The sequence below is a fragment of the Arachis hypogaea genome, chromosome 3, assembly GCF_003086295.3.
Source record: "Arachis hypogaea cultivar Tifrunner chromosome 3, arahy.Tifrunner.gnm2.J5K5, whole genome shotgun sequence".
NCBI classification, from domain to species: Eukaryota; Viridiplantae; Streptophyta; class Magnoliopsida; order Fabales; family Fabaceae; genus Arachis; species Arachis hypogaea.
The window spans coordinates 86,596,022-86,611,623 of NC_092038.1; positions in this window are offsets into that span (position 1 = coordinate 86,596,022).

Consider the following 15,602-nt stretch of genomic DNA (forward strand, 5'->3'; position numbering starts at 1 on the left):
GAGCACTCATACGCCTTGTGCACGCGCATCTCCATGGGTTTTGCACCCTGTGCATGCGCATCCGCTGGTGCGTACGCACTCAATCCCTTATCTGCGCACGCTATGCATGTGCGTTCCACTGTGTAGAGGCTTGCACTCCCTCTGGTGGGTGATGACAAGTCATCTTATGCTAGCTTTTCAAGCATTTTTCACTTGTTTCATTAGGTTTTATGCACTTTCTTGAGTTATAAGTAAGCCAATTGGGTAGAAATTCATGCATACATAGATTCATACAATTATGATTAATATGATGCAATTTCATGAGAATTATGCTATAATTACTTGTGTGTTAGGATGATTAGAATTTTCATGACTTTAGCAAGGCTTTGATGCATATATTGGTTGATGATAGATGAAGGAAAGCATGGAGGAAGGTTGAAGACTGAGCATATAAAGATGAAGAAGAAGCAATGTTGGTGGCCATGTTGGACCACCAACGTTGACTTAAACTTGGAAGAGAAACAGAGCATTCCTTTATAAACAATGCTGATGCTCACGTTTGAGGTAGCATTGGACATCCAACGTTACCCCCAACAGGGTGATGAAAAATTCAATTCTGGAGCTAAGTAAAATTTTGAGTGAAGCGAAATTTGATATCTGCGTGCAAGCGTGCGTCACGCGCACATGTCGAATGTCAAAAACAACCATCCACGTGTACGTGTGAATCACGCGTACGCGTGAATCATGCGTACGCATCAAAAATTGAACGTTGGAGGTCCAACGTTAACTCAAACGCTAGCCTCCAACATCCGCGATGCTCAGCCCATAATTCAGATTTGAAAATTATGCATCGACGCGTACGCGTCAGTGACGTGTACACGTGGAGGGGAAAAACACCAATGCACGCACAAGCGTGAAGCACGCGTACGCGTGAAAATGCCAGCGTTGGAGGTGATGACAAGTCATCTTAGCCTAGTTACACTAGTCTTTTTCTTTGTTTTCATTAGGTTTTATGCACTTTCTTGCATTTTAAGTAAGTGATTTGGAATGGAAATGCATGGTTTCTTTGAATAAAACAACCACCATATAATTGATGCTAAATCATGAGGTTTAGGCTAAATTTAATTGAATTTTAATGATTTATAAACCTTGTGAATTTGGTGATACTTTTATTGGTTGTTTTGATTAATTGTAGGTGAAGAAAATAAGAAAACGTGGCCTAAAAAGTGTGGCTCAAGGAAGAAAGTGTGGCAAAGAAAGGAGGAAGTGTGGCGCATGAAACCTTGAAGCTCACTCCAAGAGTACAATGCTCACTAAGTGAGCGCTACACTCACTCCCATGGGACCAATGCACAATGCTCTGCTCACTTTGTGAGCTGAGCACAATAGGAAGCCAAGAAACAAGGAAAAGAAAAACAATGCTCAGCTCACCAAGTGAGCATTGTCGAAAGCATTGAGGAATAATCCAAAGAAAACAAGTTGCAAGTGCATGCCCCAAGACTTGAACCCATGACCAAGGGGGATGAGGGAGGCGCTACTCACAAGGAAAATAAGCCAAAAATGGCCAAAATGCATCCCCCAAGGTTCGAACCCCACACCTTGAGGAAGAAAGGAAGCAAGGCACCACAAGAGCCAAGGATCTTCCCATGGGTTTCGAACCAAGGATCTTCCCTTGAAAGAGCCAATGCTCAGCTCACTTAGTGAGCAGAGCATTATACTAGGTGCATCACACAAGAACATCTCGGCACGGCCAGGGGAGTGGAGCGCGCACCAAGACACGGGCCAGCAGCACAAGACGCGCACCAAATTGGCACCAAGGCACCAATGCTCGGCTCAACTTGTGAGCTGAGCATTCCCCTGATGCTTGGCACGGTACAAGGCAAATACACACAAGGCCTCAATGCTCAGCTCAACTTGTGAGCTGAGCATCCTCCTGGGAGCACATTTCAACTTGGGCTGAAATTTAATTAAAAATCCAACTTAATTCATTTCTTCACCAAATCAAAAGCCCATCCAAATCCCAAAATCCAAGAATAGAAAGTGTATAAATAGGAGCTAGTTTGATGTAATTAGGGACCCAACCTTTTTCTTTTATTTTGGAACCTCTAGACTTTACTTTGAATTTTTCCTTTTAGCTTTCATTTTAATTTTTGAGCTTCTACTTCTGAATTTAGATCTTAGAGAATTGGGAAGGAGAATTGATCTCTCTTCTTTCTTGTTCTTGCCTGAGCACTCTTTACTTTCATTGCCTTGGATATTGGGTGAAGAATTGAAGAACTTCTGTTTGAATCTCACCTTGAGATCTCTTCTTTAATTTTCTGCATAATTGAATTTCACTTTCTGTTCATTGCTTCTTCTTCTACTCTTTCTGCAATTTACTTTTCTTTATTTCATTTGCAACTGTTCTTGTTGGATCAAGGAAGGATTTGAGATCTAGACTTGTTATCTAGTCTCTTCCACTCCTGAGATCTTCAACCACTTTTAATTTGCTGCAAATTAAGCACTTCTTTCCTGTTTTTAAATTCTTCAAGGCATTTTACTTTTCTGTCAAGATTTACTTCACTGCAAGCCAATTTCCTCTTTTATATTTAATGCAATCTACTTGTTCTTATTTAAATTCTGCAATCCTCATTCCCAATCCCTTTTACAATTCAAGCAATTTACATTTATTGCACTTTAAGCTTCAGCCATTTAAATTTCTTGCAATCTAAGTTCCTGCACTTTATATTACTTGCACTTTAAGATTCAGTCTCTTTACTTTCTTTGCTCTTTAGTTTACTGCAATTCTCCATTTCTCCTTTACATTTCATGCAATTTAGCTTCTGTCAATTATAAACACTCAACCAATACTTGATTTGCTTGACTAAATCAACCACTAAACTAAAATTGCTCAATCCTTCAATCCCTGTGGGATCGACCTCACTCATGTGAGTTATTATTACTTTATGCGACCCGGTACACTTGCCAGTGAGTTTTGTGTTGGATCATTTTCCACACATCATGAGGGAATGTTTGGGGTCCAACAATGAGGCCAACGTCCCATACCCTATTTTAAAGCTGAAAAATGAATTTTTTTTCATCCACGCGCATGCGTGAAGCACGCGTTCGCGTGGATAAGTTTTTTTGCCCATTTTGCGCGGACGCACATGGCACGCGCATTGGTGGACGAAATTGTGATCACTATTCTTTTCGTATACTCTTTTATTTTCACAACTCCGTTCAACTAACCAGCAAGTGTACTGGGTCGTCCAAGTAATAAACCTTACGTGAGTAAGGGTCGAATCCACAGAGATTGTTGGTATGAAGCAAGCTATGGTCACCTTGCAAATCTCAGTTAGGCAGATTAAAATGGTTTATGGTTTTAGAAAATAAAAATAAGAAAATAGATTATATGTAAAATAAAGGGATAGAAGACTTATGCAGATTCATTGGTAGGAATTTCAGATAAGCGGATGGAGATGCTGTAGAGCTCTTGGACGCCTGCTCTCCTACTGCTTCTACTCAATCCTTCTTACTCCTTTCCATGGCAAGCTTTGTATAGGGGTTCACCATCAACTGTGGCTACTTTCTTCCTCTCGGGGAAATACCCTGTGCGGCTGTCACTCGCACAGCTAACCAGTCTGGAGGCATCACCCATGGCTAATGGCTACATCCCATCCTCGCAGTGAAAACTGATGCACGCACTCTGTCACAGTACGGCTAATCACCGGTTGGTTCCCGCTCCTACTGGAATAGAATCCCTCTTTTGCGTCTGTCACTAACGCCCAGCAGGTTAAAGTTTGAAGCACGTCACGGTCATTCATGATCGGAATCCTACTCGGAACACCACAGACAAGGTTGGACTTTCCGGACTCCCAAGATCCTACTCGGAACACCACAGACAAGGCTGGACTTTCCGGATCCAGATGAATGCCGCCATCTATCTAGCTTATACCACGAAGATTCTGTTGGGGAATCTAAGAGATATACATTCAAGCTCTGTTGCATGTAGAACGGACATGGTTGTCAATCACGCACGTTCATAATTGAGAATGATAATGAGGTTAATCTGACTCATCACATTCATCATGTTCTTGGGTATGAATGAATATCTTGGAATAAGAATAAGATAGAGAATTGAATAAAAGATAATAGAATTTCATTAATACTTGAGGTACAACAGAGCTCCACACCCTTAATCTATGGTGTGCAGAAACTCCACCGTTGAAAATACATAAGCAAAGAGTCCAGGCATGGCCGAATGGCCAGCCCTCTCTAACGTGATCAATGATCCCCTAAGATGAAGAATAAAATAAAACTGAGATCAAAGATGTCTAATACAATAGATAAATGTCCTATATATACTAGACTAGCTACTAGGGTTTACATGAGTAAGTAATTGATGCATAAATCCACTTCCGGGGCCCACTTGGTGTATGCTTGGGCTGAGCTTGATCATTCCACGAGCTAAGGCATTTCTTGGCGTCAAACTCCAGGTTATGACGTGTTTTGGGCGTTCAACTCCGGATCATGACGTTTTTCTGGCGTTTAACTCCAGACAGCAGCATGAACTTGGCGTTTAACGCCAAGTTACATCGTCATTCTTCGAATAAAGTATGGACTATTATATATTGCTAGAAACCCCTGGATGTCTACTTTCCAACGCCGTTGAGAGCGCGCCAATTGGAGTTCTGTCGCTCCAGAAAATCCATTTCGAGTGCAGGGAGGTCAGAATCCAACAGCATCAGCAGTCCTTTTGTCAGCCTTCTTCAGAGTTTTGCTCAAATCCCTCAATTTCAGTCAGAATTCACCTGAAATCACAGAAAAACACACAAACTCATAGTAAAGTCCAGAAATGTGAATTTAACATAAAAACTAATGAAAACATCCCTAAAAGTACCTCAAACTTACTAAAAACTATATGAAAACAATGCCAAAAAGCGTATAAATTATCCGCTCATCACAACACCAAACTTAAATTGTTGCTTGTCCCCAAGCAACTGAAAATCAAATAGGATAAAAAGAAGAGAATATACTATAAAGTCCAAAATATCAATGAATATTAATCTAATTAGATGAGCGGGACTTGTAGCTTTTTGCTTCTGAACAGTTTTGGCATCTCACTTTTTCCTTTGAAGTTTAGAGTGATTGGCTTCTCTAGGAACTTAGAATTTCAGATAGTGTTATTGACTCTCCTAGTTAAGCATGTTGATTCTTGAACACAGCTACTTATGAGTCTTGGCTGTGGCCCTAAGCACTTTGTCTTCCAGTATTACCACCGGATACACAAATGCCACAGACACATAACTGGGTGAACCTTTTCAGATTGTGACTCAGCTTTGCTAAAGTCCCCAGTTAGTGGTGTCCAGAGCTCTTAAGCACACTCTTTTGGATCACGACTTTAACCACTTAGTCTCAAGCTTTTCACTTGGACCTTCATGACACAAGCACATGGTTAGGGACAGCTTGATTTAGCCGCTTAGGCCTGGATTTTATTTCCTTGGGCCCTCCTATCCATTGATGCTCAAAGCCTTGGATCCTTGCTACCCTTGCCTTTTGGTTTTAAGGGCTATTGGCTTTTTCTGCTTGCTTTTTCTTTCTATTTTTTTTATTTTTTTTTAAGCTTTTTCACTGCTTTTTCTTGCTTCAAGAATCAATTCATGAATTTTTCAGTCCATCAATAACATTTCTCTTTGTTCATCATTCTTTCAAGAGCCAACAATTTTAACACTCATAAACAACAAGATAAAAAATATGCACTGTTCAAGCATTCATTCAGAAAACAAAAATTATTGCCACCACATCAATATAATTAGATTAAATTCACTAATAATTTCGAAAATTATGTACTTCTTGTTCTTTTGAATTAAAACATTTTTCTTTTAAGAGAGGTGAAAGATTAATGGATTTTATTCATAGCTTTAAGGCATGGTTACACACTAATGATCATGAAGTAGAGACACAAAAACATAGATAAACATAACACTTAAAAACAGAAAACAGAAAGAAAATAAAGAACAAGGAATGAATCCACCTCTTAGTGGCGTCTTCTTCTTGAAGGACCAATGATGTTCTTCAACTCTTCTATGTCCCTTCCTTGCCTTTGTTGCTCCTCTCTCATAGCTCTTTGATCTTCTCTTATTTCTTGGAGAGTGAGGGCGTGTTCATGGTGTTCCACCCTTAGTTGTTCCATGTTTTGGCTCAAGTCTTCTAAGGAGGTACTGAGTTGCTCCCAATAGTTGTTAGGAGGAAAGTGCATTCCATGAGGCATTTGTTGATGAACTTCCTCATGTTCTCCTTGGGGGCCGTGGGGGACTTCCCTTGTTTGCTCCATCCTCTTCTTTGTGATGGGCTTGTCTTCTATTTTGTAGAGTTCATTGGCTATGACTTCATGAACCTCTACTTCCTCTCCAATCATGATACTATGAATCATGATTGCCCGATCCACAGTAACTTCAGATCGGTTGCTTGTAGGGATGATGGATCTTTGGATGAACTCCAGCCATCCTCTAGCTACAGGCTTGAGGTCCAGTCTTCTTAGTTGGACTGGTTTGCCTTTGGAGTCTACTCTCCATTGGGCGCCTTCCACACAAATGTCCATTAGGACTTGGTCCAACCTTTGATTGAAGTTGACCCTCCTTGTGTAGGGGCGTTCATCACCTTGCATCATGGGTAGATGAAACGCCAACCTCACATTCTCCGGACTGAAATCTAAGTATTTCCCCCGAACCATTGTGATATAGTTCTTTGGATTCGGGTTCATACTTTGATCATGGTTCCTTGTGATCCATGCATTAGCATAGAACTCTTGAACCATCAGTAATCCGACTTGTTGCATGGGGTTGGTTATGACTTCCCACCCTCTTCTTTGGATCTCATGTCGGATTTCCGGATACTCATTCTTTTTGAGCTTGAAGAGGACCTCAGGGATCACCCTCTTCTTTGCCACAACATCATAGAAGTGGTCTTGGTGGCTCTTGGAGATGAATCTCTCCTTTTCCCATGATTCGGAAGTGGAAGCTTTTACCTTCCCTTTTCCTTTTCTTGAGGAAACTCCGGTCTTGGGTGCCATTGATGGTGAATGAAAAATAAAAAGCTAGGCTTTTTACCACACCAAACTTAAAATTTGCTCGTCCTCGAGCAAAAAGAAAAGAAGAGTAGAAGAAGAAGAAGAAGAAAATGTGATTAGAGAGGGAGAAGGGGGGTTCGGTTATGTATAGAAGAAGGGGTTATGTTGTGTGAAAATGAAGAAGAAAAGGGAGGTATTTATAGGGAGGGGGGAAGGGTTAGGTTTCGGCCATTTTGGGTGGGAATGGGTGGGAAATTGAATTTGAATGTAGTGGGGGTAGGTGGGGTTAATGGGGAAGAGGAGGTTGATGTGAATGGTGCATGGGGTAATTGGGAAGAGAAATTGATGTGATTGGTGAAGGTTTTTGGGAAGGGTGACATTGAGAATGAGATTTGGATTAGGAGAGTGTGAATAGGATTAAAAGAAAAGGTAGGTGGGGATCCTGTGGGGTCCACAGATCCTGAGGTGGGAATCCTGTGGGGTCCACAGGTCCTGAGGTGAAAAGAAATACCATTCCTTCACCCTATAGGCGTGTAAATTGCCTTCATGCACCATTCTGGCGTTCAAACGCCCATTGGTGCATGTTCTGGGCGTTAAACGCCCATGTGATGCTTGATTCTGGCGTTGAACGCCAGTTTCAAGCTTGTTTCTGGCGTTCAGCGCCAGATTGTCCTCTGCGTGCGCATCCTGGCGTTAAACGCCAGGATGTAGCTTGTTTTGGGCGTTCAGCGCCAGGAAGATGCTCTGTTCTGGCGTTGAACGCCCGCCAGATGCATCTTCTGGGCGCTGAACGCCGGCCCGTGCGTCCTCCAGGGTGAAAAATTTTTTTCTTCTGTTTTTGACTCTGTTTTTAATTAATTTTTTTTTTGATTTTTTCGTGACTCCTCATGATCATGTACCTAATTAAACACAAAAATAACAAAGAAACAAAATAAAATAAAATTAGATAAATAAAATTGGGTTGCCTCCCAACAAGCGCTTCTTTAATGTCAATAGCTTGACAGTGGCTCTCATGGAGCCACAGAGCAATCAAGTCAATGTTGTCTAGTCCCAACACCAAACTTAGAGTTTGGATATGGGGTTTGGACACCAAACTTAGAGTTTGGTTGTGGCCTCACAACACCAAACTTAGAGTTTGACTGTGTGGGCTCTTCTTGACCTTGAACTGAGAGAAGCTCTTCATGCTTACTCTCTTTTGTCACAGAGGGATGGCCATGTGCTTGAAACACAAGATATTCTCCATTTAATTGAAGGACTAGCTCACCTCTGTTGACATCTATCACAGCTTCTGCTGTGGCTAGGAAAGGTCTTCCTAGGATGATGCATTCGTCATCTTCCTTCCTAGTATCTAGGATTAGGAAATCAGCAGGGATGTAAAAGTCTTCAACTTTTATAAGCACGTCCTCTACTATCCCATGAGCTTGTCTCACTGACTTATCTGCCAATTGCAGTGAGAACAAAGCAGGTTGTACCTCAATGATCCCCAGCTTCTCCATTACAGAGAGTGGCATAAGGTTTATTCCTGACCCAAGATCACATAGAGCTTTTTCAAAGCTCATGGTGCCAATGGTGCAAGGTATTAAGAACTTGCCAGGATCTTGTTTCTTTTGAGGTGGAGTTTCCTGAATCCAAGTATCTAAATCACTAATGAGCAAGGGAGGTTCACTTTCCCAAGTCTCATTACCAAATAGCTTGGCATTCAGCTTCATGATAGCTCCTAAATATTGAGCAACTTGCTCTCCAGTCACATCTTCATCTTCTTCAGAGGATGAATAATAGTCAGAGCTCATGAATGGCAGAAGGAGATTTAGTGGAATCTCTATGGTCTCTGTATGAGCCTCAGATTCCTCAGGATCCTTATTAGGAAACTCCTTCTTGCTTGGAGGACGTCCCAGGAGGTCTTCCTCACTAGGATTTTCGTCCTCCTCCTCCCCTATGCATTCGGCCATGTTGACTAACTCAATGGCTTTGCATTCTCCTTTTGGATTTTCTTCTGTATTACTTGGGAGAGTACTGGGAGGAGTTTCAATGACTTTCTTACTCAGCTGGCCTACTTGTGCCTCCAAATTTCTAATGGAGGATCTGGTTTCATTCATGAAACTGAAAGTGGCCTTTGACAGATCAGAGACTATATTAGCTAAATTAGATTTATTTTGTTCAGAGTTCTCTGTCTATTGCTGAGAAGATGATGGATATGGCTTACTATTATTCAGCCTATTGCGTTCACCATTGTTAAAACCTTGTTGAGGTTTTTGTTGATCCTTCCAGGAGAAATTTGGATGATTTCTCCATGATGGGTTATAGGTATTTCCATATGGTTCACCCAGATAATTAACCTCTGCCATGGCAGGGTTCTCAGGATCATAAGCTTCTTCAGAAGCTACCTCTCTAGTACTGTTGGATGCATGTTGCAATCCATTCAGATTTTGAGAGATCATGTTGACCTGTTGAGTCAACACTTTGTTCTGAGCCAGTATGGCATTCAGAGCATCAATTTCAAGAACTCCCTTCTTCTGAGGGACCCCATTATTCACGGAATTCCTCTCAGAGGTATACATGAACTGGTTGTTTGCAACCATGTCAATGGGTTCTTGAGCCTCTTCAGGCGTTTTCTTCAGGTGAATAGATCCACCTGCAGAATGGTCCAGTGACATTTTCGAAAATTCAGAGAGACCATAATAGAATATATCTAATAGGGTCCATTCTGAAAACATGTCAGATGGACATCTCTTGGTCAGCTGCTTGTATCTTTCCCAAGCTTCATAGAGGGATTCACCATCTTTTTGTTTGAAGGTTTGAACATCCACTCTCAGCTTGCTCAGCTTTTGAGGAGGAAAGAACTTATCTAGGAATGCAGTGACCAGCTTATCCCAGGAGTCCAGGCTATCCTTAGGTTGTGAATCCAACCATATTCTAGCTCTGTCTCTTACAGCAAAAGGGAAAAGCATGAGTCTGTAGACTTCAGGATTAACTCCATTCGTCTTTACAGTATCACAGACTTGCAAGAATTCAGTTAAAAACTGATAAGGATCTTCAGATGGAAGTCCATAAAACTTGCAGTTTTGTTGCATTAAAGCAACTAGTTGAGGCTTAAGCTCAAAGTTATTGGCTCCAATGGCAGGAATGGAGATGCTTCTTCCATCAAACTTGGACGTTGGCTTTGTGAAGTCACCAAGCATTCTCCTTGCATTATTATTATTATTATTTTCGGCTGCCATCTCCTTCTCTTGTTCGAAAATTTCTGAAAGGTTATTTCTGGATTGTTGTAATTTAGCTTCTCTTAATTTTCTCTTCAGAGTCCTTTCAGGTTCTGGATCAACTTCAACAAGAGTGCCTTTTTCCCTGTTCCTGCTCATAAGAAAGAGAAGAAAACAAGAAAAGAAAGAGGAATACTCTATGTCACAGTATAGAGATTCCTTTATGTTAGTAGAAGAAGAAAGGGGTAGAAGAAGAGTGGAAAAGAAACACAACTGTGAGGATGGCAGAGATGTGAGATGAGATGTTAGGATGTGAATGAAGAGAGGTGAAGAGAAGTGTTAGTAATTAAATAATTAAATAGAAGAAGAAAAGAGAAAGGAATTTTCGAAAATAATTTTGAAAAAATGGTTAGTGATTTTCGAAAATTAAAGATGAGATGAGATTAAAATTAGAAGTTAAAACAATTAAAAAGAATTTTTGAAAAAGAGGGGGAGAATTTTCGAAAATTTAGAGAGGGAAAAGTAGTTAGGTGGTTTTGAAAAAGATAAGAAACAAACAAGGAGTTAGTTAGTTGATTGAAAAAGATTTGAAATCAAAATTTGAAAAAGATAAGAAGATAGGAGGTTAGATAAGATATTTTGAAATCAAATTTTGAAAAAGATAAAATTTTTTTTGAAAAAGATAAGATAAAAGATAAAAAGATATATTTGAAAAAGATATTTGAAAAAAAAAAAAAAAAAGATTTAATTTTAAAAATTACTTAACTAACAAGAAACTACAAGATAAGATTCTAGAATTTAAAGATTGAACCTTTCTTAACAAGAAAGTAACAAACTTCAAATTTTTGAACCAATCACATTAATTGTTAGCTAATTTTTCGAAAATTGGATAAAAAGATAAGAAAAATATTTTGAAAAATATTTTGAAAAATACTTTTTTTTTTTTTTGAAATTTTCGAAAATTATGTCAAAAATGAAAAAGATATGATTTTTGAAAAAGATTTTGAAAAGATAAGATTTTTAAAATTGAAATTTTGACTTGACTTGTAAGAAACAACTAATTTTTAAAATTTTTGACCAAGTCAATCCCAAAATTTCGAAATTTTGGAGGGAAATAAGGAAAAGATATTTTTGAAATCAAATTTTGAATGAAAAACACAAAAATGACCCAAAACATGAAAATTTTGGATCAAGACACAAGATGCATGCAAGAATGCTATGAATGTCAAGATGAACACCAAGAACACTTTGAAGATCATGATGAACATCAAGAACATAATTTTGAAAAATTTTGATGCAAAGAAAACATGCAAGACACCAAACTTAGAAATTTTTAATGCATGGAAAATATGAATGCAAAAATGCACATGAAAAACAAGAAAAGACACCAAACAAGAAATCATCAAGATCAAACAAGAAGACTTGTCAAGAACAACTTGAAGATCATGAAGAACACTATGAATGCATGAGATTTTCGAAAAAATGCAAGAGAAAAAAAAATTTTTTTAAAGGCATGCAATTGACACCAAACTTAAAAATTAACACAATACTCAAACAAGAAACACAAAATATTTTTTTATTTTTATGATTTTCTGATTTTTTTGTATTTTTATTAAATTTTTTCGAAAATATTTTTAAAGAAAACGAAAAAGAAAAGAAAAATTTTTGAAAAAGATTTTTGAAAAGAAAATTACCTAATCTGAGCAACAAGATGAACCGTCAGTTGTCCATACTCGAACAATCCCCGGCAACGGCGCCAAAAACTTGGTGTTGTTGCCGGATCAACTTGGTGCTGTAGTTGCACGTAATTGTAATTCAAATAATCCCCGGCAACGGCGCCAAAAACTTGGTGGACGAAATTGTGATCACTATTCTTTTCGTATACTCTTTTATTTTCACAACTCCGTTCAACTAACCAGCAAGTGTACTGGGTCGTCCAAGTAATAAACCTTACGTGAGTAAGGGTCGAATCCACAGAGATTGTTGGTATGAAGCAAGCTATGGTCACCTTGCAAATCTCAGTTAGGCAGATTAAAATGGTTTATGGTTTTAGAAAATAAAAATAAGAAAATAGATTATATGTAAAATAAAGGGATAGAAGACTTATGCAGATTCATTGGTAGGAATTTCAGATAAGCGGATGGAGATGCTGTAGAGCTCTTGGACGCCTGCTCTCCTACTGCTTCTACTCAATCCTTCTTACTCCTTTCCATGGCAAGCTTTGTATAGGGGTTCACCATCAACTGTGGCTACTTTCTTCCTCTCGGGGAAATACCCTGTGCGGCTGTCACTCGCACAGCTAACCAGTCTGGAGGCATCACCCATGGCTAATGGCTACATCCCATCCTCGCAGTGAAAACTGATGCACGCACTCTGTCACAGTACGGCTAATCACCGGTTGGTTCCCGCTCCTACTGGAATAGAATCCCTCTTTTGCGTCTGTCACTAACGCCCAGCAGGTTAAAGTTTGAAGCACGTCACGGTCATTCATGATCGGAATCCTACTCGGAACACCACAGACAAGGTTGGACTTTCCGGACTCCCAAGATCCTACTCGGAACACCACAGACAAGGTTGGACTTTCCGGATCCAGATGAATGCCGCCATCTATCTAGCTTATACCACGAAGATTCTGTTGGGGAATCTAAGAGATATACATTCAAGCTCTGTTGCATGTAGAACGGACATGGTTGTCAATCACGCACGTTCATAATTGAGAATGATAATGAGGTTAATCTGACTCATCACATTCATCATGTTCTTGGGTACGAATGAATATCTTGGAATAAGAATAAGATAGAGAATTGAATAAAAGATAATAGAATTTCATTAATACTTGAGGTACAACAGAGCTCCACACCCTTAATCTATGGTGTGCAGAAACTCCACCGTTGAAAATACATAAGCAAAGAGTCCAGGCATGGCCGAATGGCCAGCCCTCTCTAACGTGATCAATGATACCCTAAGATGAAGAATAAAATAAAACTGAGATCAAAGATGTCTAATACAATAGATAAATGTCCTATATATACTAGACTAGCTACTAGGGTTTACATGAGTAAGTAATTGATGCATAAATCCACTTCCGGGGCCCACTTGGTGTATGCTTGGGCTGAGCTTGATCATTCCACGAGCTAAGGCATTTCTTGGCGTCAAACTCCAGGTTATGACGTGTTTTGGGCGTTCAACTCCGGATCATGACGTTTTTCTGGCGTTTAACTCCAGACAGCAGCATGAACTTGGCGTTTAACGCCAAGTTACATCGTCATTCTTCGAATAAAGTATGGACTATTATATATTGCTAGAAAGCCCTGGATGTCTACTTTCCAACGCCGTTGAGAGCGCGCCAATTGGAGTTCTGTCGCTCCAGAAAATCCATTTCGAGTGCAGGGAGGTCAGAATCCAACAGCATCAGCAGTCCTTTTGTCAGCCTTCTTCAGAGTTTTGCTCAAATCCCTCAATTTCAGTCAGAATTCACCTGAAATCACAGAAAAACACACAAACTCATAGTAAAGTCCAGAAATGTGAATTTAACATAAAAACTAATGAAAACATCCCTAAAAGTACCTCAAACTTACTAAAAACTATATGAAAACAATGCCAAAAAGCGTATAAATTATCCGCTCATCACGCATGCGTCGGTTAACTAACGTTGGCCCTCCAACGTTGAATCAAACGCCAATCACAACAAGCTTCCTTGTTTTACTGGTTTATTTTACATGGTGTTTGAGTCAACGTTGACACTCAAATGTTGACTCAAACTTGAAGCATCAGTATTCAAATTTTACACTGATCTCTTCTCAACACCAAAGGGCAACCAATTGGAACCATCCTCAACCCAATTCCATCACGGCCAAAAGCCCAATTCAAGGATTGAAGATCAATGGAGGAGAGTGTATAAGTAGCTTAGAATTTAAGTTAGAAGGACCTTTTTTTCCTTTTCTTTTCAAGACTTTTAGCTCATTTTTAGGTTTCACTTGAAATTGGGATTTAGTTTTGAATTTGGGAGAATTGGGATTGAGATCTGAGTTTTATTTTTCATTGTTCTTGCTTCGGCAACTTTCACTTTCTGTTTTGATTTTTTGATTGAGATTGAAGAAATTCTGTTTCAATTCTTGATCTGAAATTCATCTTTATTTTTCTTCTTCAAAAACTCTTAGAATTGAGGAATCAAATCTAAATTTCTTTTTCTTTGTCATTTACATTCACTCTGCACGTTACTTTTTGTTTGATAAAGAGCAACTGAGATCTAGATCTGCTTTCTAATCTCATTGCTCCTCTCAGATCTTCATCTTCTATTTTGGGATTTCACAATTGAACCAAGTTTTCTTTCTGTTTTGCTTCTTCAAGAAATTTTCTATTCCTGATTAGATATTTTGCAGATTCACTTCATCTTTTACTTCTTTGATTTACTACACTTTAGATTTTCTTGTTCAATTCTAAATCCCAGCTCCCAAATCCCTTTACTCTTTAAGCAATTTACATTCCTTAGCAATTTAAATTCAGTAATTTAGATTTCTTGCACTTTAAGCTTCATCCATTTACAATTCTTGCAATCTAAGTTTCAGTCATTTACATTACTTGCACTTTAAGTTTCAGCTCTTTTACTTTCTTGCTCTCTAAGTTTCAGCTAAATTTACATTTCCTGCACTTTAGATTCTGTCAATTTCCCTTCTCCCTTTTATTTTCATGCAATTTAGCTTTTGTTGATCACAATTCACTCAAATCATCAACTGTTTGCTTAACTAAATTCATCACCTAACTAAATTGCTCAATCCATCAATCCTTGTGGGATCAACCTCACTCTTGTGAGTTATTACTACTTGATGCGACCCGATACACTTGTCGGCGAGTTTGTGTGGAAATCTAGTTTTCCCTCATCATGTTTTTGCCGTCGTTGTCGGGGATTGATTAGATTAACAATGATAAAGTAAGGTGGTAGTCTAGATTAAACATTTTCTTTTTATTTTTTTTACTAAGCACATTAACTGTTTGACACATTGTGTACCTAACCCTCTAACCACATTCTAGCATTAGAATGTCCAGGCTTCATTTGGTTTTTTTGTGATTTTTGCAAGTCATGAAGGCTGAGGTGCGTGAAGAGGGAGTGAACAACAATGCCCAACCTGCATGAAGGGTGTTGGCCTCCTACATTATCCCCAATCCCAGACATTATGGGAGCAGCATCCTTACCCCAAATGTTCATGCAAATGATTTTGAGTTGAAGCCTCAACTAATCACTTTGGCACAGAATAATTGTGCTTATGGAGGTGGCCCTCTTAAAGACCCCAACCAACATTTGTCTATTTTCTTGAGGATTTGTGAAACTGTCAAGACAAATGGGGTACATCCTGACATCTATAAGTTACTTCTATTCCC